The sequence below is a fragment of the Schistocerca serialis genome, chromosome 3 (genome assembly GCF_023864345.2).
Source record: "Schistocerca serialis cubense isolate TAMUIC-IGC-003099 chromosome 3, iqSchSeri2.2, whole genome shotgun sequence".
NCBI classification, from domain to species: domain Eukaryota; kingdom Metazoa; phylum Arthropoda; class Insecta; order Orthoptera; family Acrididae; genus Schistocerca; species Schistocerca serialis.
The window spans coordinates 875,464,581-875,491,217 of NC_064640.1; the positions used below are offsets into that span (position 1 = coordinate 875,464,581).

General features: G+C 39.2%; 1 non-coding gene across 1 annotated transcript; it reads right to left on the reverse strand.

The window, feature by feature from the left end:
• Positions 1 to 13,542: 13,542 nt before the first annotated feature.
• Trnat-agu (transfer RNA threonine (anticodon AGU)) lies at positions 13,543 to 13,613 on the reverse strand. The gene has a single exon. It is a non-coding gene; the product is annotated as a tRNA-Thr (tRNA).
• Positions 13,614 to 26,637: the final 13,024 nt, after the last annotated feature.

The following is a 26,637-nucleotide window of genomic DNA, read 5'->3' on the forward strand; positions in this document are numbered from 1 at the left end:
CGATAATCGTATCCACCACGTCTTTACCCCGCCTTTTCATCCACAATCCAATAGCAGGGTAGATAGCCTTTTTCACACCATTAAAACTCAGATGCAGAAGTACATGGAGGGCCAATCTCCGGAAGACGCTCTTATGATATTTCTCAGTTTCTACAGGACCACGCTGGTGAGTGACAAGAGTCCAGCCTACTGCTCCATGGTCACCAGCCATGAACCCTACTCCATCTTCTCCTGCCTTGCGCCCGACCAAACGCTTCCAGATATTCATCCGCCTCCAAGGTGTGGGTGCATGGTTTCGGGTCCCGGCCCTGCTGGCTGCCAGTGGTCATTCTCTGGACCTGTAGTCGACAACTGTTCGATGTCTATCTGGACGACAGGGTGGTTTTGCGTCACCGCAACCAATTCTGTCCTCGTTTCCTCGACCAGCCGCAGCCCCAATCACCGGATTCTCTCTCTCTCACATTGCCGTCCTCTTCCGTGAGGCCTATGTTGCTGCCCTTTCCTCAGTTAGTGGGAGATCTTTGAGGAAATGGCCAACAGCCACCGGCTGCTAGCCCCACGTTGCCACCACCTCCTCTGGACCGGGGACAACCCCAAGACCATCCCCGGGATCCACTTCCTGGCCCCTCTACCAATTCCGTCCTCGTTTCCTCGACCAGCCGCAGCCCCAATCACCGGATTCTCTCTCTCTCACATTGCCGTCCTCTTCCGTGAGGCCTATGTTGCTGCCCTCTCCTCAGTTAGTGGGAGCTTCCTGGCCCCTCTTCAGCGCCGCCCTGGTTGGACAACACAGAGATTCCCATGCTGCCTGCCCAGGCCACTGTTGCCTCGCAGCTGCCACCTCTTCGACATTCCCTCAGCATCATATGGAAGGCGGCGTCCTACTCATCAGCACTCGGTTTTCACTGCCTCCGTCAGGACGACTTTACTGCCGATCAGCCTATGGCACCAGGCCACATTGGTGCTCTCTCCCGCACAGTCACCCCTGCTGCACCAGATCTTCCAAGGGGGGACGGGTGTTACGCCGTCATCACGGTAGCCCATGCGGGCCGGCAACACTTCTAACACCACACAGGACTGAGGTTGTCTATGCCCAAGGCGTAAGCAATGGTAAACATTGGCTGTGATTGTGTCTTTTAGCTGTTATTCAGTCATTTCCATGTAGACTCACATAAATAAAAGTTGTGTTGTAAGAACTTTCGAATTGTCAGTTACAACAGTCTGAAAAGCGGATGATGATGTAGTATACAGAGAAGTTGGAGCATTAGAAAATTGCAGCAAAATGCAGGAAGATCTGCAGCGGATTGGGACTTGGTGCAGGGAGTGGCAACTGACCCTTAACATAGACAAATGTAGTGTATTAAGAATACATAGAAAGAAGGATCCTTTATTGTATGATTATATGATAGCGGAACAAACAATGGTAGCAGTTACTTCTGTAAAATATCTGGGAGTATGCGTACAGTACTATTTAATGTGGAATGATCATATAAAATTAATTGTTGGTAAGGCAGGTGCCAGGTTGAGATTCATTGATAGGGAGAGTCTTTAGAAAATGTAGTCCATCAATAAAGGAGGTGTCTTACAAAACACTCGTTCGAACTATACTTGAGTATTGCTCATCAGTATGGGATCCATACCAGGTCGGGTTGACAGAGGAGATAGAGAAGATCCAAAGAAGAGTGGTGCATTTTGTCACAGGGTTATTTGGTAAGTGTGATAGCATTACGGAGATGCTTAGCAAAATCAAGTGGCATACTCTGCTAGAGAGGCGCTCTGCATCGAGGTGTAGCTTGGTGTGCAGGTTTCGAGAGGGTGCGTTTCTGGATAAGGTATCGAATATATTGCTTCCCCCAACTTATACATCCCGAGGAGATCACAAATGTAAAATTAGAGAGATTCGAGCACGCACAGAGGCTTTCTGGCAGTCGTTTTTCCTTTGAACCATATGCAACTGGAACAGGAAAGGGAGGTAATGACAGTGGCACGTAAAAAGCCCTCCGCCACACACCGTTGGGTGGCTTGCAGAGTATAAATGTAGATGTAGATAAGTCAGCAAACTGGCAGGGAGAGCAGTATTGCTGATTGCATGCCTGTCTGCACTGCATCCACATGAAACTGCATTACAGAGACAGTTACAGAAGCTGGTCAATGTCCTTTGGAACCCAGGGCTTGGCTGAGGAGCTGATTTTTTTTTTATCATGCTCTTGGCATACAACAAAAAAGTAATTGATATTCGTGTAATTTAGAATAAGACAGTCAGAGTAATGACAAGGGCTGATAAAACTGTAAAGTGTATGATTTTGTTCGTTAATATAAAATCTTAGTAGTGATCAATTCATAAATTTTGGGAGTTTTAATTACATATGTCTTGAACTACCTAACATAATTGTAACAATTCAAAGACATGAGTACAGTGGCAGATCATGTACATCTCTACTCTTACCGCAGAAAATATTAGCAAGACCTAAAAACAGCAGAGTTTATATGGCAACTGAAATAGTCCATAAAACACTTTTTCTAAATAGAAAGAATGGCAATAAAACTGTTAAAGAAAATGCTGCACTGTCTCTCATTAGAAACCTCATTCTATTCACCAGAAGAATTCTAAGAAATGCCCAATAGAACATAACCACATCAAACTATGTATATCAAATTTTGCATTAAAAAGATTTAATATTTCAAGCATTTATATGAAATCGTACTTATTCCAAATGACTAACCTGAAATCGGAATAGTTGGAAAAAAGTATCAGTTATCACATTACTGTCCTTTTAAATGTTTTGAGAGTAACAGCATGGGCATATAACAGAACATACTGTAAGTTTTCATTCACTAAATTCAGTTGGAAACCCGAAGGAACCACCTCCTCTTCTCATACTGCACCCATATGTTCAGAGAGAAGAATAATGAGGGAATAAAATTTGATTAAGTAGAGTTTGGGCAGAAGTATAGTTCATCCAGATGTTCCTTTTGTAAGACGAGCAGCAAGAGTACTTCAGGTAAATCTTACTCTGGCATGCACAGTGACAGAGCTACATGTTACGAGTGTTGTGTCTAGTAATCCTGCATATTCGGTTCACTAGACAAACAGTCAAACAACTTGTATTAATGAGTTTTATTTACAACAAGACAAGTAAAAATACTTAACTTTGATCTCAGAATTCTTGTAGTGACTGCTGATCTCTATCTGTGCGACACAGAGTTTGCTAATAAAGAGGCTACAATGTGATGGCTAACAAAGTGGCTAACGTTGAAGCTACTATCAAAGTAGTTGCCACCAGTAGGGTGCGGCAATTATGTTGTCTTCACCTAGTAGCCACTGTTGTTGTATTGTCGTCCTGGAGGGAGGTCAGTCAGCATGAGATTGGCTGACCTCTTTTCAGAGCCTTCCCTCCATTGTCGTTTCAGACTAGCACTGAATTTACACCATAACAATGAGCATCTACACTAAATGCAGAATGACTTCTTTTCATCTCATCCGGTGCACACATAGCAGTGAATCACAGTGCCATGCAGAGAGTGAATTGTACCAATTCTGCAGTAAGATGTTCAACTGAGGTGGATATGTTACTGATGATAATGCTGTGACTAATTGAGTAGTATGGAACTGTAAGCAGTTCTTTTTACTCCACAGATATATACAAAACATTGTAGTTCACATACAAACTGTTGCTTCTCTCAGACTGGGAAAGCACATAGTGACACTAATACATTGATATAATGTAACTATATACGTGCATAATGATCAGGTTTCTAAATTACTAAGAAAGATGCTCAATATCACTCTGTATTATTTTTTTAATCACTTTGCTGATTACTAATGTCTGAAAGACTATAAGCTAAGGTGGACTTTGTGGGGCCCTCAGCTATGTACAGCAAAGGATGATGAGGAAAGTCTCACAGCATCAGAATTTCTACTAACCAAAGCTGCATTCCTCACTATCTCTGAAAAATGGTCATTTGAAAACAGTAGACATATTATTCATTGAGTATAACACAATACCAAACTCATATTCCGTATAGGGATTAAAATATAAGACCAGTCTTTACAGTTTATGGTAACATGGTTTTCTACTCAGCACTCTGCAAGGTACAATACGAATGTGGGATATGGTACACAGTATCATTATAATTCTCTTCTGGCACTCATATGTATAATTATACACAGACACAGAATTAGCAGTTGTTCCTTGTATCTTCACAAGGGTTCACTAATGTTGGTAAATTCTGTGTAGCATTTCTTATACATTACGGATTATGTATGTGTGTGTGTGTGTTTGTGTGTGTGGGTGGGTGGGTGTGCGTGCGAGAGTGTGTGCGTGTGTGTGTGTGTGTGTGTGTGTGTGTGTGTGTGTGTGTGTGTGTGTGTGTGTGTGTGTGTGTGTGTGTGTAAAGGGGTGGGGGGTTGTTCATAGTAGAAAAGAGTGAGCAACCATAACAGTATCATGAACTCACCTTTCTTTTATTATTTCTTATCAGACCTTGTGAAGAAAGTGTATATTATACACAGTTCTCTTTTAAATTTTATGAGGGAATGACAGGGAACAACAAGTGATGAAGATATGAATAGCTGAATTAATGTTATTCTGATTGCAATTTAAACCTCAATCAGCTTCCTGACAAAGAAGCCATAGAGAGAATCCATAAGCATAGGATGAACAACTATACATCACAAAATTATAGTTTAGAGTTTCAATTTGAATTTTTGAATATTCTGATTATAACAAACTACTGATACTCCACACAGTGATATAATAATCATTATTCAATGAATTGACATTGTCCTTATGGCAAACTCACTTATTTAATTATTACACTTTCTTTACATAACATTAAACCACCTTTCAACACACATTACAAAGAATTGACATCAAGGGAAATCTCTTTGCCATCGAACTGATTGACCCATACTAATCCACCAGTAAGTAGATAGCTTCCTGTGTACCTGAAACACGAAACAATATTGGAGCTTTCTCATACACAAAGCACTTGTTCTATATTTCATTTTTAAAAACACAAGAATTGGGAAATAGGCAACAACTGAAGAAACCAGAGCACCTTACTGAAATGATACTGGCTAAGATAAATGAGTCAAAGTATTATATAGAGGCTATTAATTCTTTACACCATGAACACTGGAGAAGAGCAATGGAGGAAGAAATGAGTTCATTGCTCTTCTCCAGTGTTCATGGACTACAGAATTAAGAGCCCCTGTATAATTCTTTGGCTCATTTATTTCAGCCAGTATCATTTCAGTAAGGCACTCTGGTTTTTTCAGTTGTTGCCTATTTCTCAATTCTCCTTCACTACAACTTTCTTTTGTTGAAGTTAATTGTTTATACTAATCTCTCGGCTGTGTACTATATCTGTGTCTTTGATTGGTGTCATAAAATAAAATATTTGAGTCTAATTATAGCAACTACGTCATGTGTATGCTTTATGTAGTGTACTTTAGTTCTTGGCTCTGAGCACTATGGGACTTAACATCTATGGTCATCAGTCGTACTTCAGTTCTTTCCTGAAGTTTCTGCAGCAGGTTATGGGCCAGTACATGATTCAAGAAAGGAATTGGGTATTACAATTTTACATTTCGTGACGTGAGAAATGTGTTAGTGTGTGTTGTGTGCTATAAATAGTTTGTATTCTATATACGAGAACAACTGCTGCATTTTCCTCTTGTGGAATTTTTGTGCTTGTAAATCTGAACTGTTTTAAGGGACTGCAAAGGATTTTCATGGTATAGAGAAATTGTGTGGGGCTGAAAATTGGACTATTTGGAGGTTCACAGTTCAAAATTTGTTATGTGCATCATATAGCGCATGCAAAGTGTGTATTGACTTTGCCAATGGATGCAACATCAGCACAGATAGATGTGTTTAATGCTGCACTAAAAACATGGACAAAGCTGATAGTGCAGCGAAACAGATTATTGTTAGAACTGTGGAAGAAAAAGTCATGGCATTGTTGGTTGCACGTGAGACTGCACGGGACAAGCTACATCCCATGTTTGAATGGAAAACAAAGCAAGCTGCGTATTCTGTTCAGTCAGAATTCCTAAATTTTTACATGAGTTCAGGCGATGACATGGTGACACATCTCACTTGCTATGAAAACTTGGTTCTTCGAATGCAACAACACAATGTGAAACCTGATGAATCATTGTTAATGGTTTGACTACTTGACACACTGCCTGACAGTTATGAAAGTCTGTGATAGTCATGGTGAACAAGATCTGAAGATCAACAAACACTAAAACATTTGATGGACATGTTAACTTCTGATGACAGTCGTTGTGCTTGTTGGAGGGAGAAATGAGACAAGGTAGTTGCACTTTATGTTACCAAAGCAAACATTAAAAATGCAGACTGCACCATTATGAGGAATGTTACTTTGTCAAACAAATACGAAAAGTCTACAAACAAAAAGAAGCTCAATGTTTCAGTTGTGGATTTCGCAATATTAAAAAAATATGTCCAAATGGGGAAAAAAAAAAAAAATCATCATCCACAACCAAAATAAAAGTGATTTGTCTAACCAGGCTTTGATTGGTGAAGTAATAAGTGCAGAATAGGGTGAGGGCTCATGGATCGCTGATTGTGGAGTGACAAACCACATGCTAAGAAAATTGAGTGGTATACATCGTTCATTAAGTTTGCAACACCATTGCAGATATGCATGGGCAAATATTCAACTATTAACACACTAGGAAAAGGGACTATTTATTTTGAAGACTTTGTCAATGGAAAATGGAAGTTATGCCATATGGATAATGTTTTGTATACCCAGAAGGGTGAAGAAATCTCTTTTCTGTATCATCTGCTGTGGACAAGGAATTGGACTTTTATTCATCGAAAGACAAGTGTGAGTTCCAAGACAATGGCATTGTAAATGCATGTGGCATACGTAGTGGCAACCTATCAAAGAAGTTGATTCAAGTGACAAATCAAATTCAGCCTTGTGATCCTGAGGTAAGTCTTGCATCAAAGGACTCTCTGCAAATTTGGCATGAACACTTGGGTCATCGAAACAAATGTCATGTCCAACAATTCTTGAAGCAGTGTGGTGTTGAAGCTGAAGATGTTGGTGAAGAATTTTCTGAGGCATGTGTGAAGGGGAAGCAGCATCACAGAAATTCTCAGTTAGGACAGCAGCGTGCCACACAACCTGGAGAAGTGACTCATGCTGATCTGTGTGGACCTATGGAGTGTAAATCGCTGGGAGGAGCACAATATTTTCTTTGCTTCACTTGTGACTTTTTAAGATTATGCATGATATATTTTCTCAAGCAGAAGTCTGAGACTGCAGAGAAGATTGCAGAAATGGTGAGCATTGTGAAAAATTTTTGTGGTCGACTACCTAAAGCATTTCAATGTGATCGTGGACGAGAATTTGATAATACTGAATTTAAGATTTGATGAAATTAAATGGCATACAAATCATCATCACAAATCCTTATACTCCAGAGCAGAATCGAAGTGCTGAGCGCACTAACAGAACAGTTGTCGAACTGGCTCGAACCATATTGCAAGCCCAGGGCCTGCCTTAGTTTTTGTGGGCAGAAGCAGTAAAAACAGTTGTTTATGTGTTAAGCAAAACTGGCACAAGTCATGTGCATGGCAAAACACCTTATGAGGTATTCACTGGAAAGACAATACAGCTAAATAAACTTCATATTTGTAGAATGAAGCGTTTTGTTCATATTCTGATAGAAAAGCTAAAGAAATGGAATCCAAAGGGAAAACCAGGAATCTTTGTTGGTTATTCTGATGGCATTGATGGTTTTTGAGTGTGAATTGAATCAGAAAAACGGATTATTTGCAGTAAGAATGCTGGCCGGTGTGGCCGAACGGTTCTAGGCGCTTCAGTCTGGAACCGCGCGACCGCTACAGTCGCAGGTTCAAATCCTGCCTTGGGCATGGATGTGTGTGATGTCCTTAGGTTAGTTAGGTTTAAGTAGATCTAAGTTCTAGGGGACTGATAACCTCAGTAAGGATGTTGTTTCTGAACCTGAGAAAACTGGTAAGACAACGGTGATACTCGAAAGTGAAGCAAGCAATGAAGGACTGATGAATCATGAAGACACAAGTGTGTTTAAGGAACCTACAAAAGAAAGTTCTAGTGAAAGAAAATTGAGAAATAAGCAACAACTGTAGAAACCAGAGTGTCTTATTGAAATTATGCTGGCTGAAATAAATGAGCCAAAGAATTATACAGAGACAATTAATTCTGTAGACCATGAACACTGGAGAAAAGCTATGGAGGAAGAAATACCTTCATTGAAGGAAAATGCTACGTGGACTTTGGAACCTCTGCCACCAGACCATAAGCCGATTACAAACCATTCGGTTTATAGACTTAAGCATAAGGCGGTTGGTAAAATTGACTATAATGAAATGTTCATTCCTGTTGCTAGATACAATAGAATTAGAGCAATTTTGAGTGTTTCTGCTAGTGAGCAACTTCAGTTGGCACAATTCAATGTAAAATCTGCTTTTTTGAATGACTTCTTAAAAGAATAAATATATATGGAGCAGCCTAAGGGATTTAGTGATGGACCAACTCAGGTATGCGAATTTCATAAAAGTTTATATGAACTCAAACAATCTCCAAGGTGCTGGAACCAACAGTTCAAGGACTTCCTAATAAATCTTAGGCTTGTGGAAAGTAAGGCAGACCTGTGAGTGTTATATTGAGAAAACTGCAATGACAAGTTGATGGTGGTTCTGTATCTTGATGATGGATTAATATCTGCAAGTAAGAAGAAGGATACTGAAGTTTTCCTAACAGAAATTCAACATGAGTTTAAAATTACTGCTGAGCCAGTAGGGTATTTAAAAATATTAATGTTGTATGTCATGATAATGGATCAATAGAGATTAATCATGAAAGTTATGCTAAATATATTCTTAGACGGTTTAACATGACAGAGGGAAATCCTGTGACAACTCCAATTGAGCAGTATCTGCAGCCAAATGAGTTAACCAGTGATAAACCAACTGACACTCCATATCGAGAAGCAGTTGGCTGTCTATTGTATTTATCTGTTGGTACAAGGCCCGATATAGCTTTTGCAGTGAGCTATGTGTCAAAATTTTTAGAGACTCCTTGAGAAAATCACTGGTCTGCGGTAAAAGGAATCCTAAAGTATATAAAATTTCAGTGACACTGGGTGTAACATGTGATGCTAGCCATGCAAACAGAAGCTTGAGATATATACTGATGTTGATTATGCCAGTGATCCAACAACCTGACACTCAGTTAGTGGAGTGGTTGCAAGATTTTGCAAAGGAGGAGTTGCCTGGGCAACATTGCATATCAATGTCAACAACATAGTCAGAGTATGTGGCTGCCAATGAAGGGGCAAGAGAAGGAATATGGCTATCTAAGCTCTATGAAGAAATTTCACCACTGAAGAGTGTTCCTGTTCTTCTTGTTGATAATGTAAGAACTATTAAACTGGCCAAAAATTCTGAATTTCACAAGAGGTCAAAGCATATTGACATTCACGTGCACTACATCCATCAGAAAATTCTAGAAGGCCAGCTAGCCATTGAGTATGAACCAGGCAATCAGCAAGCTGCAGATATTTCCACCAAACCATTGCCACATGTTCAGCTTAAATATTTAAGATCATTATTTGCAATGTGTTAAGTATGGCATTTAGCAAGAAAAACATTTAAGGGAAGTGTTGAAGTGAAAGGTTTATATTAATCTCTCTTCTGGGTACTATGTCTTTGGTTGGTGTCATATAATAAAATACATGTGTCTTGTTATAGCAACTATGTCATGCGTATGCTTTATGTTGTGCCCTTTAGTTCTTTCTTGAAGTTTCTACAATACTGTACACAGTACTTGTAATATATACCAGTTAGAAATTTGGAAAATTTCCAACCCGCACATTAAATTTAAACTACTGTTGGTATCTAGTGTCACTGTACCATGCAGGTTTTAATCTATCCACAATAATGAGTTTTGAAAATTTGCTGCTCTATATCTTTAGAAATTTTCCTTGTCTGCTATCAAGTTGGAGTATACAAACAATGGATTTTCACTTTTGTAGCAAACCTTAGGCAAATGTTCTCCTATACTCTAGTTGCTGCAGGTCCAAGTGAGACAATATCATAAGGTCATAAACCCCCCCCCCCCCCCACATACACACAAAATAGTTCAGTAAAGACATTTATATTTTTACGTATACTAATTTCTAAATTTCTCAGGAAACTTTCTGGGAATAAATTAGAATGACAACCAAGCACCTTCAAAATTACAAATAAGGCTACGGAATGACAAGCTTCATTTAACACAGACTGCTCTTTTGTTGCTAGCCTATAGAAAAGGGATGTGGGTTTGACCAGAAGCAGAGAACATTCCAGTTGGATAAACAGGCCCGTTCACAAATAGGCTTTACCTGGTGCCAACATCAAACCTTACATGGTTTGTTAGCACACAAGTAGAGCCAGCAAACTGCAGGAAAGTAAGGAAGGCAAGACAGAAATGGGAAGGTGCTCCTCTGAGTGTGTGTGTGTGAGAGAGACAGACAGATAGAGAAAGAGAGAGAGAGAGAGAGAGAGAGAGAGAGAGAGAGAGAGAGAGAGAGAGAGAGAGAGCGAGAGAGAGAATATATTGAAACAAATGAAAGACGCAGCATTCCAATTATTTACATGCCTGTATAGCTATAGTCTCGAGAGTTTTGTTCAAAGTCAAGGTGCTAAGTGAAATACTGTTAATGGTGGGTACAGGCTATAGTTTCATATTACATAAAATATCACACTGTTAAAGTTGTGAGATTTAGAAATAACATCATCACTGGCATGTAGTGACAGCAATATTGATTTTAATTAAAAAGCTACCACCTGAAATATAAAGCATTTTTATAAATGTATGACTAGTTTCAATAATTAAAGCACCATACTCTGACATAAAATACTTGACTATCAGTACCCTGTCAATGTAAACTGTAGTATAATATGCATATCATACTATAATTCACATTGCTTTGCTTCTGTCATGTGAAAGACATATATTTTCTCCAGCAAGCTTCCTTTTCAGGTCTACAAGCAAACTTTGGCCTACCTATGTTTTAATTTATACAGGGTGAGGAAAAAAAATAATCCAATTAAAAAAAACCATGACTGTTATGTTATTTGAGATGTATGCATGAACAACTTACCATTTAAAGGAGCAAATTCTTGAGTTTCACACGATTCCTGCTAGGTAGCAACAGGGTGCCCCCCCCCCCCCCCCCCCACAGTTCTTGTAAAAATGTTGTCACGACAACAGCAAGTGTTTTCTGTTCTATGATTTGTGCAGTGCCGGTCAATAATAACGGTTCAGCATGACTTTTGTATTATGTATGGTGTGGATCCTCCTACAGTACAGAGCATTTGATGATGGCATGAACAATTCCAAGGAACAAACTGTTTGTGTAAAGGTAAATCACTGGACATCCCCAAGTGTTTGCGACAGATCTCGAACACATCTGTCATAGTTTCACAAGGAGTTCATAGAAATCAGTTCACCTTGTACCTTAACAGCTCGACATGCCCCCAGTGTCCATCTAGCATGTGTTGCGTTGATGTTTACGCATGGAACCACACAAAATTCAGCAAAGTACAAGCCCTTCTTGATGGTGACAAGGCATTTACTTAACGATCAAGAACAGCATTGTTTGCTTATAGTTGTCAGTGCTAGCAGACAAGCAACACTGCGCAAAATAACTGCAGTAATGCTTGTGGGATGTACAACAAACTTATCTGTTAGGACAGTGCAGGAAAATTTGGTGTTAATGGGTTATGGCGACAGACAAACAACACGAGTGCCTTTGCTAACAGCATGACATCAACTGGAGTGCCTCTCCTTGGCTTGTGACCACATCAGATTATTGTAAAACTATGATCTGATCAGATGAGTCCCAGTTTCAGTTGGTAAGCGCTGATGGTAGTGTTTGAGTGTGACATAGATCCCACAGAAACCATGGATCCAAGTTCTCAATAAGGCACTGTGCAAGCTGGAGGTGACTCGATAATTCTGTGGGCTGTGTTTACATGGAATGGATTGAGTCCTCTGGTACAACTGAACCAATCATTCACTGTAAATGGTTATGTTTGGCTAGTTGGAGGTCATTTGCTGCCATTTGTGGTCGAATTTTTATGGGTAACAATGCACCACGTCATTGGGCCACAATTGTTCACAAGTGGTTCGAAGAACATTCTGGACAATTTGAGCAAATGATTTGGCCACTCCAATTCCTCAACATTAATCCCATCAAAGATTTATGGGACATCATTGAGAGGTCAGACCATGCATAAAGTCCTGCACATGCAACATTCTCACAATTATGGCTATCTATAGAGGCAGCATGGCTCAATATTTCTGCGAGGGACTTTCTATGAGTTCTTGAGGTCTATGTCATGTTGAGTTGCTGCACTACGCAGGGCAAAAGGAGGTCCAACATAATATTAGGAGGTATCCTATGACTTTTGTCACCTTAGAATAATTAGCTTCTCACAGTATGGGCTCAGGAATATATTTTTGAAGCACAATGCAGCTGAAAGCATGAGACTAAATGTGCACAACTGTTTTTAAAATAAAGAGATCTATGTATACATCTATAATCTCACTCCGCAAATTACTGTGAAGTACATACCAGAGGGTACTCCCATTATGCCCCGTATCTGGTTCTCCTACCATTCCTCTCACTTACGTGTCTGAGTGCTCTGTAATAAGTCTGATTTGGGCTATAGGGCCCCACAGGAACAGTGTACAGTCCCTGAACTAGCTCTCTACATTTCTCAGTTAATACTGTTGCCTGAAACATAATAAGTAGGCTTTTATAGGATAGTTGATGTCTATCTTCAGGCATCTGTCAGGTCAGGTTTTACAGCATTTCCATTATGTAACTATAGAAAACATTTTAATGGAGAATAGAACCGTGATTTTCATGGAGCATGTTAAAACAGTTTTGATCATAACCAAACATTTTCTAACAAATTTCAACCAGTTTCAGTCAAATAGCAACACCTTCAGATACAATAAAATAGGTACAAGGTATATTTCCTTCTATATCTGAATTGTACTTATGTATCAGTGTATATGGTCGTCAGACTGCCTTTCTTTCAGTCCCTTTTTGACTGAATTCAAAGTCTTTTAATAAATGTTCTATTCTGACCAAAACAGTTTTAAGTTTAATTTTAAGAACTTTTTGTGATTCTCTCTTGTAAGTCAAAAATACCTGGCACAATTAATGCCGTCCTTCTCTGTAAACAATCAGCATTCCCATATATATGTGAGTGATTTCAGTTGTGACTCATTGAATTTGTTGTTATAGTATACTAATCTCTCCTCCTCTTTCCTTCCCCCTGCTCCCCCCCCCCCCCCCCCTCCTCAACATATCCCGCCAGAAATTTGCTTTTTCAGGCTAAGCAGGCTGCACAGAATAATATGACAATTAAGAGCCACACTGCACATACTGGTTCATTTGAAAAATCTGTCACCTAATTATAATTTTCTTTCCTACTTTAAAATACTGTAATTCACTTGTACCAAGGCTGGGATTAGAACCCAGGTCACCTGCTCACTAGGCAGACATGCTACCACTTCACCACCTCGGCACAGTGAGTTTACACAACTGCGTGGGCAACCCTGCAAGCCTCCATCCTCAATCTTAATTCCCGTTCACTCCTCAAGCACCTTGGTGTTCCTAGTTTAGGGGGAATACTACGTGGGCTGAGGCATGATAGGGAACTGGGATTGAGGAGGGAGGCACGCCAGGATTGGGTGAGCAGCCATGCAAAGGCACTGTAGCAGTGTGGCATAGCGGTAAGTACATCTGCATAGGGAAGAGGAGACCCAGGTTCAAATCCCGGCCTCAGTACAGATTTTCAACCTCAAATCATGTCACATTCCACATCTGATGCCATCGCTATATCCTATAAACTTTCCTAAGGATTTAAAAGCTGTACAAAAATTTCAACCAGTGTCTCAAAAATGAAAGATCCTGAGAGTATGGTGTTGACTAGTTTTCCTTATAACAAAAAGTTGGAAATCTTTTATGCTTCTAAAGGCACAAACAGTTCAAATGAGGCTTCAAAATATGGAGCAACATGAAAGAGTAATGCTACCTGTTGTATTGTGACAGGAACTGTTGCGGGGGTGCAGCTAACAAAAACGCGGCAGGACAGAACGGGAGTGGCCCACGAACAAAGAAGATGTACGAACGGGAATGGAAGGACAAACACGATGACAGACAACCAAGCAAGACACCAAGATCAAGAACACAGTAGTAAGCAATGGGGTCACAAGAGATAAACTCACAAAATCAAAGCAATGCCCACTCGTAAATGGGAAGTAAGCACACACAACATTAACACAATGTCTGTAAGTGAGATATCAACCGACTCAAGTTGTATACCACGCTGCCTCACTAAGTGAAAGGAAGCCACCTAAATACACAACAGGTTACGTTGCTATTGGCCGCTGGAACCATGGGCTCCACAGTGGCACCCTCACGTTAGAGTCGGCCAGGAACACGCACAACCACGGCTTACGGTAAGACTGCTGCAGAGACCTCTAGTGGGCATTGAGTTAAATGCCATCTGGAGTGGATTCGAAACCCACGGCGCTCGGTACCAGTTCACCAACACTAAGAGGAAATTTAAAAGAAAGTATAAAATCTCTAGTTCTGACAATGACGTGGCTAGTGAACCTTCACAAGTAGACACCAAAGATGATATCAATCTGGATCTTGATGACAATTCTGTGGATATTATCTGTGAACTTTGCCATAAGAAGTTTTCTGACACTTTCAGTGGAGAACAATGGCTTATATGCTATTTGTGTTTCAACTGGAATCACAAACTTTGTGATGCAGTGAATAGTGAATGGAGATGGTACACATGTTATTTCTGTCTGAATAACTAGCTCTTAAATTTGTTTTACATAATTCTGGCATAAATAAGCTCATCTGATTAAGGAACCGTGTATCAATTTTCCAATAAATTCTAAGTTTTTGTCTTATTTTGTATTTAAATCCACTTACAAAAGCTAATTGAAAATATGCTCTTCCATTTTCAAACAGGTGCTCCTATTGCCTGGAGCAAAAGTAGGAATGTGCATTCATAATATTTAGAACCCAATCTTGAAAAATTTTTGGTTATTAAGGTTTCCTAGCTTATTCAAACTAGCATAGCTTAAGAAGGAATATGGCTAATGCAATCCAAAGGAGGAAAATTTATAGAAATATGCATTAAGTTTTTAAGCTCTATTTCAAAAAACCGGAGGCTGATAAACAGAGTAATAATTATGGTAGACAATATTTGAGGCTCAATACACTTTTAAATCATCTTTCTTCTTGATTTTACTGTGAATCATAGTGACTATTTCCACTCAGACAACTATCTGAATGATGTTTAGTTTACTGTCACTTATTCCCTGACAAACTATGTAGAAATAATTTGCCAGAGAATTGCTACTGAATTGCATTATAAATATTTTGTTGTAAGACCACAGTAACATTGTTTCCAGAAATTAAATTTATAAACTGGGCTGTGAATCGTAACATTGCAGTTCCAAGCAAGATGATTTATTTTGCAGGTTCTAATAATACAACAAAAAACAGCAACAACTAAAAAAGATCACTATAGGTTAATGTCTAACAACATAAAGTCACTGGATATGCATGTTAGGCAGGACAAAAAGAAAGGAGGAATGAGCATTTGCCTCACTGAAAGGAATGTCTTGACAAACCCTGAAAGTAAGTTAGATAAAGGTAAACTAGGTTAGAACGGCTGGCATATGAACTGCACCGCTACTCAATATGTATCCAGTGATGTGACCACAGTAACACAGATCTCAATTCAGCTTGAAATAAATAAAGTGGCAGTCGACCAAATATCCAGTCTGATAAAACAAAGCTGGCATGGGTGTCCGAGCGGTTCTAGGCACTACAGTCGCAGGTTCGAATCCTGCCTCGGGCATGGATGTGTGTGATGTCCTTAGGTTAGTTAGGTTTAAGAAGTTCTAAGTTCTAGGGGACTGATGACCTCAGCAGTTAAGTCCCATAGTGCTCAGAGCCATTTGAACCATTTTTTGATAAAACAAATGTGAAGCACCCACAGGATATGGTCAAATATAAATGTAATTTCATACGCGCAAACACCATTGGCTGGTATGTAAGTGATTAGAGTTGTAGTTCTCTGTAACAGGCAGAAAGGCCAATGGAGTGCATTAGTTTTGTCACATTCAGTGTTGTTACCTACGCTGCTAGGATATATATGGGGAGTGAACAGCATCAGAGATTTAGTTATTCCTGTAAAGGACATGGAGATGCCACTTACATAAGACAGAATTATTAGCACCTGACAGAGTTCGAATGATGCTGTGCACAGGAAGATTGGAGTACTGATGAATGGCATTGAATTGTGTTCAACAATGAATTGTGGTTCTGCACTAATCTAGATGATCACTGTTACTGAGTATAATGGCAACCTGGAGAGAGGTCACTTTCTTTAAGTGTTTTACTCGTATAGAGCCACAGCACTGTTATTCCTGGCATCACGGTCTGGAGAGCCATTAGGTATGACTTCTCGTTACAGCTGGTAGTCAGTGAGGGAATTCTTATGTCACAATATTTCATCAAGAACTTCCTGTCTCTTCATGTGTTACTTCTCAGGCAACACTATTGTGGTGCCAATTTTCAACAGGACACTCGTCACTCACACATGGAACATGTCTCAATGAACTGTCTGCATAATGTTGAGGTAGGCTACTCTTTTGGCCAGAAAGATTCCAGATCTCTCCCCAATGAACAAGTGTGGGATCAGCTTGGACTCCAGTTCCATACCAGTTCCAGTATCAATGATACCAAAGGATAGTTACAACTGTTGTCCAGCCCTTCCCAGGAGAGGATATAACAGGTTGTATGCACTATTCTAAACATAGTCAATGCTTACATGCAAGCCAGAAGAGATATAACATCATACTGATTAGTGAGCTCTATATCAATTTGAACCCCTATTGTAATATCTGAAATAACATCACTTACTGTATTAATCCATGAAGTTTCATTTTGTTTCTTTCTCTCATTCTGGGTGCTTTACACTTTTTCTCAGGTAGTGTATACTGTTTGCAAATTAACAAAGCACATGGGCCAAGTGTTTTAATAAACAATCTTTCATTTTTTGCACTTGTGTCAGAGTTATATGTTAAGAATAAATGTGTTTATTACTTTAATGCAAATGGTGAATGTAATACATCATGATCACAAACTGTCATTTTGTTAGCCAGCTGATGTGGCCGAGCGGTTCTAGGCACTACAGTCTGGAACCGCACGACCGCTACAGTCGCAGGTTCGAATCCTGCCTCAGGCATGGATGTGTGTGCTGTCCTTAGGTTAGTTAGGATTAAGTAGTTCTAACTTCTAGGGGACTGATGACCTCTGATGCTAAGTCCAATAGTGCTCAGAGCCATTTGAACCATTTTTTTGTCACTTTGTTGGTATCTCTTCATAACATATATTCACTAATGACATCTGTCTTAAGTAATCCATCACTGTTTGAAATGGATATTAATACTCAGATCTTCATCATCACAAGAAACAGTACAACTTTATTACTGACAGCTAAAGCTTTCAACAGCTCAGAAACATTTGAAATATGATGCCATAAAACTATTTTACCACTTACACCAGAACAACAGGTATATCAAGTGTCAATATAAACTTAAATTGTTTCTTCTCCTTCTATTCTAGAAATGAATACCTATTTACAAACTAGAACTACATTAGAAGAGAAGAGAAATATGAATTAGGTGTTGCAATACCTTGCTGTTGTTTACTTAAACTAACTTACTAAGTGACAAGGCTGAAATGGAGATACAATGAACCAAATATTGCTGAATAAGGCCTTGTTATAAGTTTCAGATTTTTAAACTGGCCTGATAGTATCTTAGGTTTTCTGGAAATTTCTGACATTATCAACTCAGCTGAGTAAAGGATCAAATGACTGTACAGCTTACTGAAATGCACACTTGATGCACTTTACACAATTTCCTTCTTCACAGCATTAAAATTAATCATAACATGCACTAGAAGAGAAAGTAGGAGGTACAAGAGTTAAGAACATGTTTCTCATTTCTCAGAGTCTGGTACTCAAGGATATATGAAGTTGGTAAGTCAGAGTCTTGCCTTATACAAGAGACTAAAAACTGAAGGAGTATTTGTGATTGAAATAAATAAAAAAATTAACAGCCTGTCATTGCCTGAGGAGGCATCAAACATAGATCTGAAAAGTAACTAGCAATTTAAATTAAATTATACACTTAATGTTGAAAATAACTAATTTCAGAAAAAAGCTTACTGCATGAAAGTCACCATCCCTAACACCATCACAGTAGGTATTATGTAAACCAGATTCAGTAACACTGTAAATTGTTCCTTTTCATTCTGGTCATATATATGATGGATAACTACTAAGTGCGAGGGTCTTCTGACAAGACAGGCAAATCTCCATGAAAGAATGGAACATTATTGTTGAGCTTTCATGACTGATAAGCCTGATTATTCCAAGGACTGTATAAAGAAATTCAACAATGTATAGTGTACAGTACATTGTTGACATCTGTCTAAATTGGTCAGTGCGTCGACTATAATTAAAAATGGAGAACACTGAGTGTTGTGCTGCTATTAAACACTTCCATTTGATGAGATGGATTCCCACACAAATCAAAACAGGATTGGATAAGTCATGTAGTCTCTGCACCATCATAGGAGACAATTTATTTTTGGATTAATGATCTTAAATGTGTTCAAATAAGCACTGAATATGAAGTACATTCCTGCTGTCTAATGGAGGTCTCAACAAAGGAAGACATCGATAAAAGCCATGGTATGGTAATGCAAAACCAACAACTAAAAATTTGTAAGCTTTCTGAGCTTTTAGGCATCTCAACTGAGCAAGTGCATAATGTTCTGTACAGAGAATTACCTATGAAGAAGCTGTGTGTGAAGTGGACTCCGCAATTGTTCACAGTTGAGCAAAATTGCATTTGCCACAACATCTCAACAAAATGTCTGGTGATGTCTGCAAGATCTTTTGTGTTGATTTGTGACTATTTATGTAACCTGGATCCCACATTACACACCATCAAAACAATGAATGAAGGCTGGTGAAAGTGCATCAAAAAAGGCAAAAACAATTTTGACAGCTTGTATGATGATCGCCACTGTTTTATGGGATTACCAAGGAATAATCTTTATAGATTAATTGGAAAAAGTCATTACCATAACTAGACCCTATTATGATTCATTGTTGGACCATTTGAGTCTTGTAGAGGCTGAAAAAAAAAACAAGGTTGGCATGCACAATAGTGGTGTTTCACCAGGATAATGCACCATCCAACACATCAGTGGTAACAATAGCACAAGTGCGTGAATTGGGCTTTGACATAATTCCTCATCTACCCTGTTCACCAGACTTAGCTACAAGTGACTTCTTCCTATTCCCTAACTTGCAACTTTGGGTTGCTAGGGAGAAATTGTCTTCAACTGAAGAAGTGATAGTTGTCGTCAATGAGTAATTTGCAGATTTTGACAAAACATATTTTTATTATGGAATGAAGAAGTTGGAGGATCACTGGACCTAGTGTATATCCATCAAAGGAGACTAAGTCCAGAAATAAAGTGAGTTGCTCATGAAACAAATATTTTTTCTCAATTTTTTACCAGACGTAACAAAACACCATCTCTGATTCTTTTCATATTTTGTAACATGATGAAGTCTTTTAGGGTGTAGTGCTACATCCTTCTTATCAGATTATTTTGGAACAGTTCTATAGTTCAGATGACAGCCCTTTGACATATCCTCAAATGTGGATCCTACACATGTATAATGGTCCTGTTGGGTTGTTAAAACATAAACAGAAGTAGATGTACCTTAACCATTGCTAACAGGAGTTCCTTGTGAAGTATATCTCACAGTGCCCTTACTCTCAGCATTCCTCATGATACACTATCCCGTAGGAATGTGTTAAGTATGGTAAACAACATTGTTTTTTCAGCAGGCTGGTTTTAATATTTGGTAGTTATTTTGTTTTCCACAATTACCTTTTCTCCTTGTACACAGCAGTTTACCTCATTAACACTTAGCATTTTATGAGAATAATAGTCTCCTGTTATCATTTGCCATGATGATGTGTAAATTATATCTGAGGCTCCAAGTAAACAGGTGCAATTGAAGAACTATTGAACATTGTAGTCTCTGCTGCTCCAGCGCTTACTCAATCATTCATTGTTTATGACTGCACACCAAGAATAGTCTTATTACAATTTTTAAATTATAAAACTGAAGAAAATGACAAACTACACTGCTGAAATGCTTCCAAAATATGAGTAACTTGACTGCATATCTTGCTGTACCTTATTATTTTAATGTTAACTTTGGCACGACAAGCATCCAAGGAACATATAGGGCCCACACTCACTATGAGACTGAAATATCTACACTACTGGCCATTAAAATTGCAACACCAAGAAGAAATGCAGATGATAAATGGGTATTCATTGGACAAATATATTATACTAGAACTGACATGTGATTACATTTTCACACAGTTTGGGTGCATAGATACTGAGAAATCAGTACCCAGAACAACCACCTCTGGCTGTAATAACGGTCTTGATACATCTGGGCATTCAGTCAAACAGAGCTTGGATGGCGTGTACAGGTACAGCTGCCCATGCTGCTTCAACACGATACCACAGTTCATCAGGAATAGTGACTGGCATATTGTGACGAGCCAGTTGCTCGGCCACCATTGTCCAGACGTTTTTAATTGGTGAGAGATCTGGAGTATGTGCCTGCCAGGGCAGCAGTCGAACATTTTCTGTATCCAGAAAGGCCCATACAGGACGTGCAACATGCATTCGTGTGTTATCCTGCTGAAATGTATGGTTTTGCAGGGATCGAATGAAGGGTAGTGCCACGGGTCGTAACACATCTGAAATGTAACGTCCACTGTTCAAAGTGCTGTCAATGCGAACAAGAGGTGACTGAGACGTGTAACCAATGGCACCCCATACCATCACACCGGGTGATACGCCAGAAGGGCTATGACGAATACATGCTTCTAATGTGCGTTCACCGTGATGTCACCGAACATGCAATCATCATGATGCTGTAAACACAGAACATCGATTGATCTGAAATAATGACGTTTTGCCATTCGTGCACCCAGGTTTGTCGTTGAGTACACCATCGCAGGAACTCCTGTCTGTGATGCAGCATCAAGGGTAACTGCAGCCACAGTCTCCGAGCTGATAGTTCATGCTGCTGCAAACATCATCGAACTCTTCGTGCAGATGGTTGTTGTCTTGCAAACGTCCCCATCTATTGACTTTGGGATCGAGATGTGGCTGCATGATCCGTTACAGCCTTGCAGATAAGATGCCTGTCATCTTGACTGCTAGTGATACAAGGCCATTGGGATCCAGCACGGCATTTTGTATTACTCTCCTGAACCCACGGATTCCATATTCTGCTAACAGTTGTTGGATCTCGACCAACGCGAGCAGCAATGTCACGATATGATAAACCACAATCACGATAGGCTACAATCCGACCTTTATCAAAGTCGAAAACCAGATGGTATGCATTTCTCCTCCTTACATGAGGCATCACAACAACATTTCACCAGTTAACTCCGGTCAACTGCTGTTTGTGTATGAGAAATTGGTTGCAAACTTTCCTGATGTCAGCACATTGTAGGTTTCGCCACCGGCGCCAACCTTGTGTGAATACTCTGAAAATCTAATCATTTGCATATCACAGCATCTTCTTCCTGCCAAATAAATTTCGTGTCCGTAGCACGTCATCTTCATGGTGTAGCAATTTTAATTGCCAGTAGTGTAGTACATCAAGTCTCTATCAGTATGAGCATGGTGAGGAAACATTCGCCATATCCCTCATCAAGGAAACCAACATTATATCCACAGCAACAACCTCACTCCATCACTTAAAATCTGATCCCAAGCTTATGATTCTACCAGCCAACAAAAGCTCCACCACTCTGGTTACAAACTGCAGGGATTACCTAGCAGAGGGGTTCCACCAGCTGTCTGATATACCCACCTAAAAACCCTGTCACAAAGAGTCTATTCCAGAAATCCAGCATGATCACTAGTCCCTCCTCATATCCTTAAGTCCATCTCAGAGGCTCTCCGTTGAGTCTGTCTCTCTCCTCAACACCACCACTCCCCACAGTGCTACCTTCTACATGCCTTCTGAAGTCCATAAACCCAACCACTCAGGATGCCCTACTGCCACACTGAGGGCATCTCTCCTCTTGTGCAGCACTACATGCAGGCTATAACCTATAACCTACCCTCTAATACAAAAGACACTAACCACATCCACTGCCGACTCTGCACAGTTTCTTTTCCTTTACCACTCAGAGCCCTGCTCATCTCCATCAATGCCACCTCCCTCTACACTAACATCCCAAATGACAATGGCCCTGCTACCATTGAACATTGATTTTACGAATGCCAAACCAACTCCAAACCTGCAATCTCCTTTCTGGTCACCGTGATCAATTTTATTCCCACCCTCAATTATTACTCCTTTGAAGGAATCAACTACAAATGAACCTATTGTACAGCAATGAGCAACCACAAGTAAGCATTCTATGCCAACCTGCAGTGCAATGATTATAGCAGGTTTTATACTTTGGTGGGAATATGGCCATACTCTCAACAGTTACTACTTTCCAGTCCCCTAATGATTTTTATAAGTTCTGTAACAGTAAATCAACTGACGTCTGATGGAGGAATGTGCATTGCCTAACTAAGCAAATCTAATGGATCTTCTTTCAGTGAGCCATTTTGTACCCTGACATTGTTAACCATAGTTAGGAAAAATTTGTTGAATCAAGGGGAGTGCATCCTAACCACTCAGAATCTAAAAACAGTCACCTGGTTCAGATTAACTGATGACATTTTTGTGATCTGGACCAAGGGTGAAAAGAACCCTGTTCACATGCTTCCAGAATCTCAACACCACCTCTCCAATCATTTCACCTAGTCCTCCTCAATGCAACATGCCAACTTCCTTGATGTTGACCTTCACCTCAAGGATAAATCAGTGCCTCTGTCTCCATCAGATGTGTCAACCACAACCAATACCCCCATTCTGACAGCTGACATCCATTTCATACCAAGAAGTCCCTTCCATACAGCTTCAGTACCACTGGTCCTCACATCTTTAGTGTCATACAGTCACTCTCCAAATATGCCAAGAATCTCACTGAGGCCTTCACAGACCGAAATTAATCTCTCAACCTCACCCAGAAACAGATCTCCAATACATCGTCTCTCAACTTACCTAACATCTCTCACACATCCATTGTGTATGAGGATGGATCCCATAGTGGAAATAACCATCTACAACTTAAGCACATCAAAATAAATTAACTAACAGACAACAGATTCTGTAGGGTTTAAAGTAGTATTAGTTGTTGGGTAACTCATTAAGAGATTTTTTTGTAGTTTTTTTATTAGCAGATTTAGTTGTGGTACTAAAAGAATTAAGTACTAGAAATACATAGTTAATAAATATATTGCTATTGAAGTAAATGTGATTTGTGTGCCTTGTTTTAGTTTTTCAGGTAATATACTGTAATTATGAAGAAAAAAATATCCACTGTCTGGCCATAATGGAGAGCTATCCTCGAGGCTCAATACCACTAAGGGCTGGAGCAAGTCAATCACATTCTCTGCCAGTGTTCTGAATACCTCTAGACATGACTGGAAAGTAGAAATATCCTACCTACTGTACTCACCACCCCTTCCACAGTGGTACCCTGCTGCCCGCCAACCCCACGCAGTATTTCTGCCCATCCGTACACCGTCCCTTGTCACAAACCCTTGCATCAAGGATCATATCCCTGCAATAGACCTAAATGCAAAACGTATCCCATAAACCCTCCACCTACTCCAGTTCTGTCACAGGCATCTTCTGCATTATAAAAGTCAGAACTATTTGTAAAAGCATGTCATCTACCAACTATGCTGCAACAATTCAGCAGCTATCTGCATGGGCATGAAACTACCAAGTTGTCTGTCTGCACGAATGGCCACCGCCAATCTGTGGCTAAGGTGCAGCTGGATCACTTAGTTGCAGAATATTCTGCTCAGTATGATGTGCTTTACTCTAATGACTACTTCACAGCTGACACCCTCTGAATTATTTCCACCTACTACAGATTTTTGGAACTGTGCAGCATAACCTCCCCCTAAAACATATCCCTTTTCCACGTAAACTCCTTGGCCTCAGTCTCCAGTAGTCCCTGTCCTAAACCTAGCAATTAACTTCTCCGCTTCCCCTCTGATACTGCACATGCTTCCTAATCCACCAATGCAGCTTCCAGTCTTTTCCCCTTCCCTATTTCTTTGTGGTGCTGTAGTGCTAATAAGAAGAGACTCTGACATTTTATGTATCACTCCACGTAAAGCACTAATGGATCCTCAGTCTCAGGAACTTAAGATTAGAGGAGTGATTTGTTCAGTGGGAACATGTGGGCTATGTGAAGCCCTTACAGTTGGAAAAATAAATAATGTTCACATAACCGGTTGTGAAAATTTATACACTATGCAGCTGAAGTCAACTAAAAATTTTCTTCTCATTACATTTAATAATTTGTTTTGCCTGGGCTCTGTTGCATAGTGGTTCATACTTAGACTGTCCATTAATCAGTAAACAGAAGAAACTTTACACAAGATAGAAGAAAACTGCATTTGGAAACATTGCAAACAGTAGTGTCAAAATGCTGTAGAATTTTATCATGAAGACGATACAATACACTTGCCACATGCACTTTATTATTCTGTATCAGAAGAATAAGAAAAAAACAGCTTTCTTCTATTTTAACATATTATTATGATATTATTCTTAAAGTGGCAATTATTACTGACAACAAATTTGGCACAACTATTGCATTATTGTAAATAGTTAACGATCCTGAATTAATAGGCAATGTCTAAAGTATTGTCAGTATTCTATAAATTAAATGAAATCTTAAAATTTTGTTACTAATTTTATTTCAGATAGTGATAGTAGTAAACTATGTTGTGAGACATAATAAAGTGTTTTCATAACTTCAAACAGCTCATTTAAAATACATTTCAGAGCACTGTAACCTCTTCAGATAAAAGAGCATGCTAAAGCACTCACTTCCAGGACACATAAAGGCACATCAGTTAAATGTCAAATCCACCTCATATATTAATAATGCGGTTTATGGGCTATTCTGGCTATGATTTTTAGCCAGTTTCCATACTTTACCTTGTATATATAACCATTTAAGAAGATAGGGCAGACTAAGAGCAGCTCTCAACAAATTTACTCTCTCATATGAAGTTTGGTATGAGGAACCAGTAACACTTTTGGGAAAAAAATTGGTAGCATTCTTAAATATAAGTGTAGGATCAAAAGTACCGGTAGCACTTATTATAAGCAAATTTGCCTACTCAAGGACAGAAGGAGGGGATGCACAGCCCTAAAAATATCTGAGAGAGTCCTTTGTGAATTAAAAGCACTGGCAGCTAATGAAAGACTGAAATAGACATTAAACTCATTTTTCACTTGGAATCTTCTCCTATACAACATATAACTGAGATTGAGGTAAAGATTGACTTATGTAAATGATGAGCATATAGCAATATTTTGACTATACGAACCTATTTCTCTTTCTACATAATTGGAAATGGTCACCAATATACTCCCAGAACATGCAAATAACTACATAATACTTCTTCAATAACCATCTAAATGATGCTCTGAGTGAACACTCATGTTATGTCACTGGAGCCATTCCTAATCAGAATATGTCTGGTACCAGGACATCATATGATGTACAAAAAAATTCCTACACATTTAGAAGAAAATCAATGTAGTGGGAATTCCTCTGTGGTATACAATGGATTTTTATGGATAAACAACTCTAATATATATCTAAGAACACTTATGCTATCTGTCAGACATTTTATATCTTTGGATAGAACATCAAAGAGTTTTATGGCTGAGAATTGCATTCCTTTCTGTGCCACAGTTAGATTCACCAAGGGGAAGTGCAGATCACTTTTTATACTGGCATTGTATTGGCGAATATCTCTGTTACTTTCAAACTACAGTGAGTTGAGAATGAATGTAATGAGCGAATAAATGTGCTGCAAGGATGTGTTTAAAATTCCCTATTGCTTAACAGATTCCTCAAAAATTTGTATGTGTTGTCATCACATTTAATTCTAATTACTTCCTTTTGTGCAGAGAATACTTTTTGCCTAAGTGGTGAGTTATCCTGGGATAAACTGATAAATCACTAACATTGGACATGAGCAGCAATGAACCCATAATAGAACTCTTTGGATTAATCAGTATAATTTCTCCCCATGAAGGTGATATGGTGTCCCTCTTTGCAATTTCAATACAACAAATAACCAAAATTGCAAAATATCTCTATTACTTGATCATGTCTAGTTTTGGGTTTTTATTCATAACCCATCCTCAAATCATCCATCCAATCAGAATAAATGTTACTCCAGACACCAAAAATTCATTACAGTCAGTTTGCACAGAAGTACAAAGA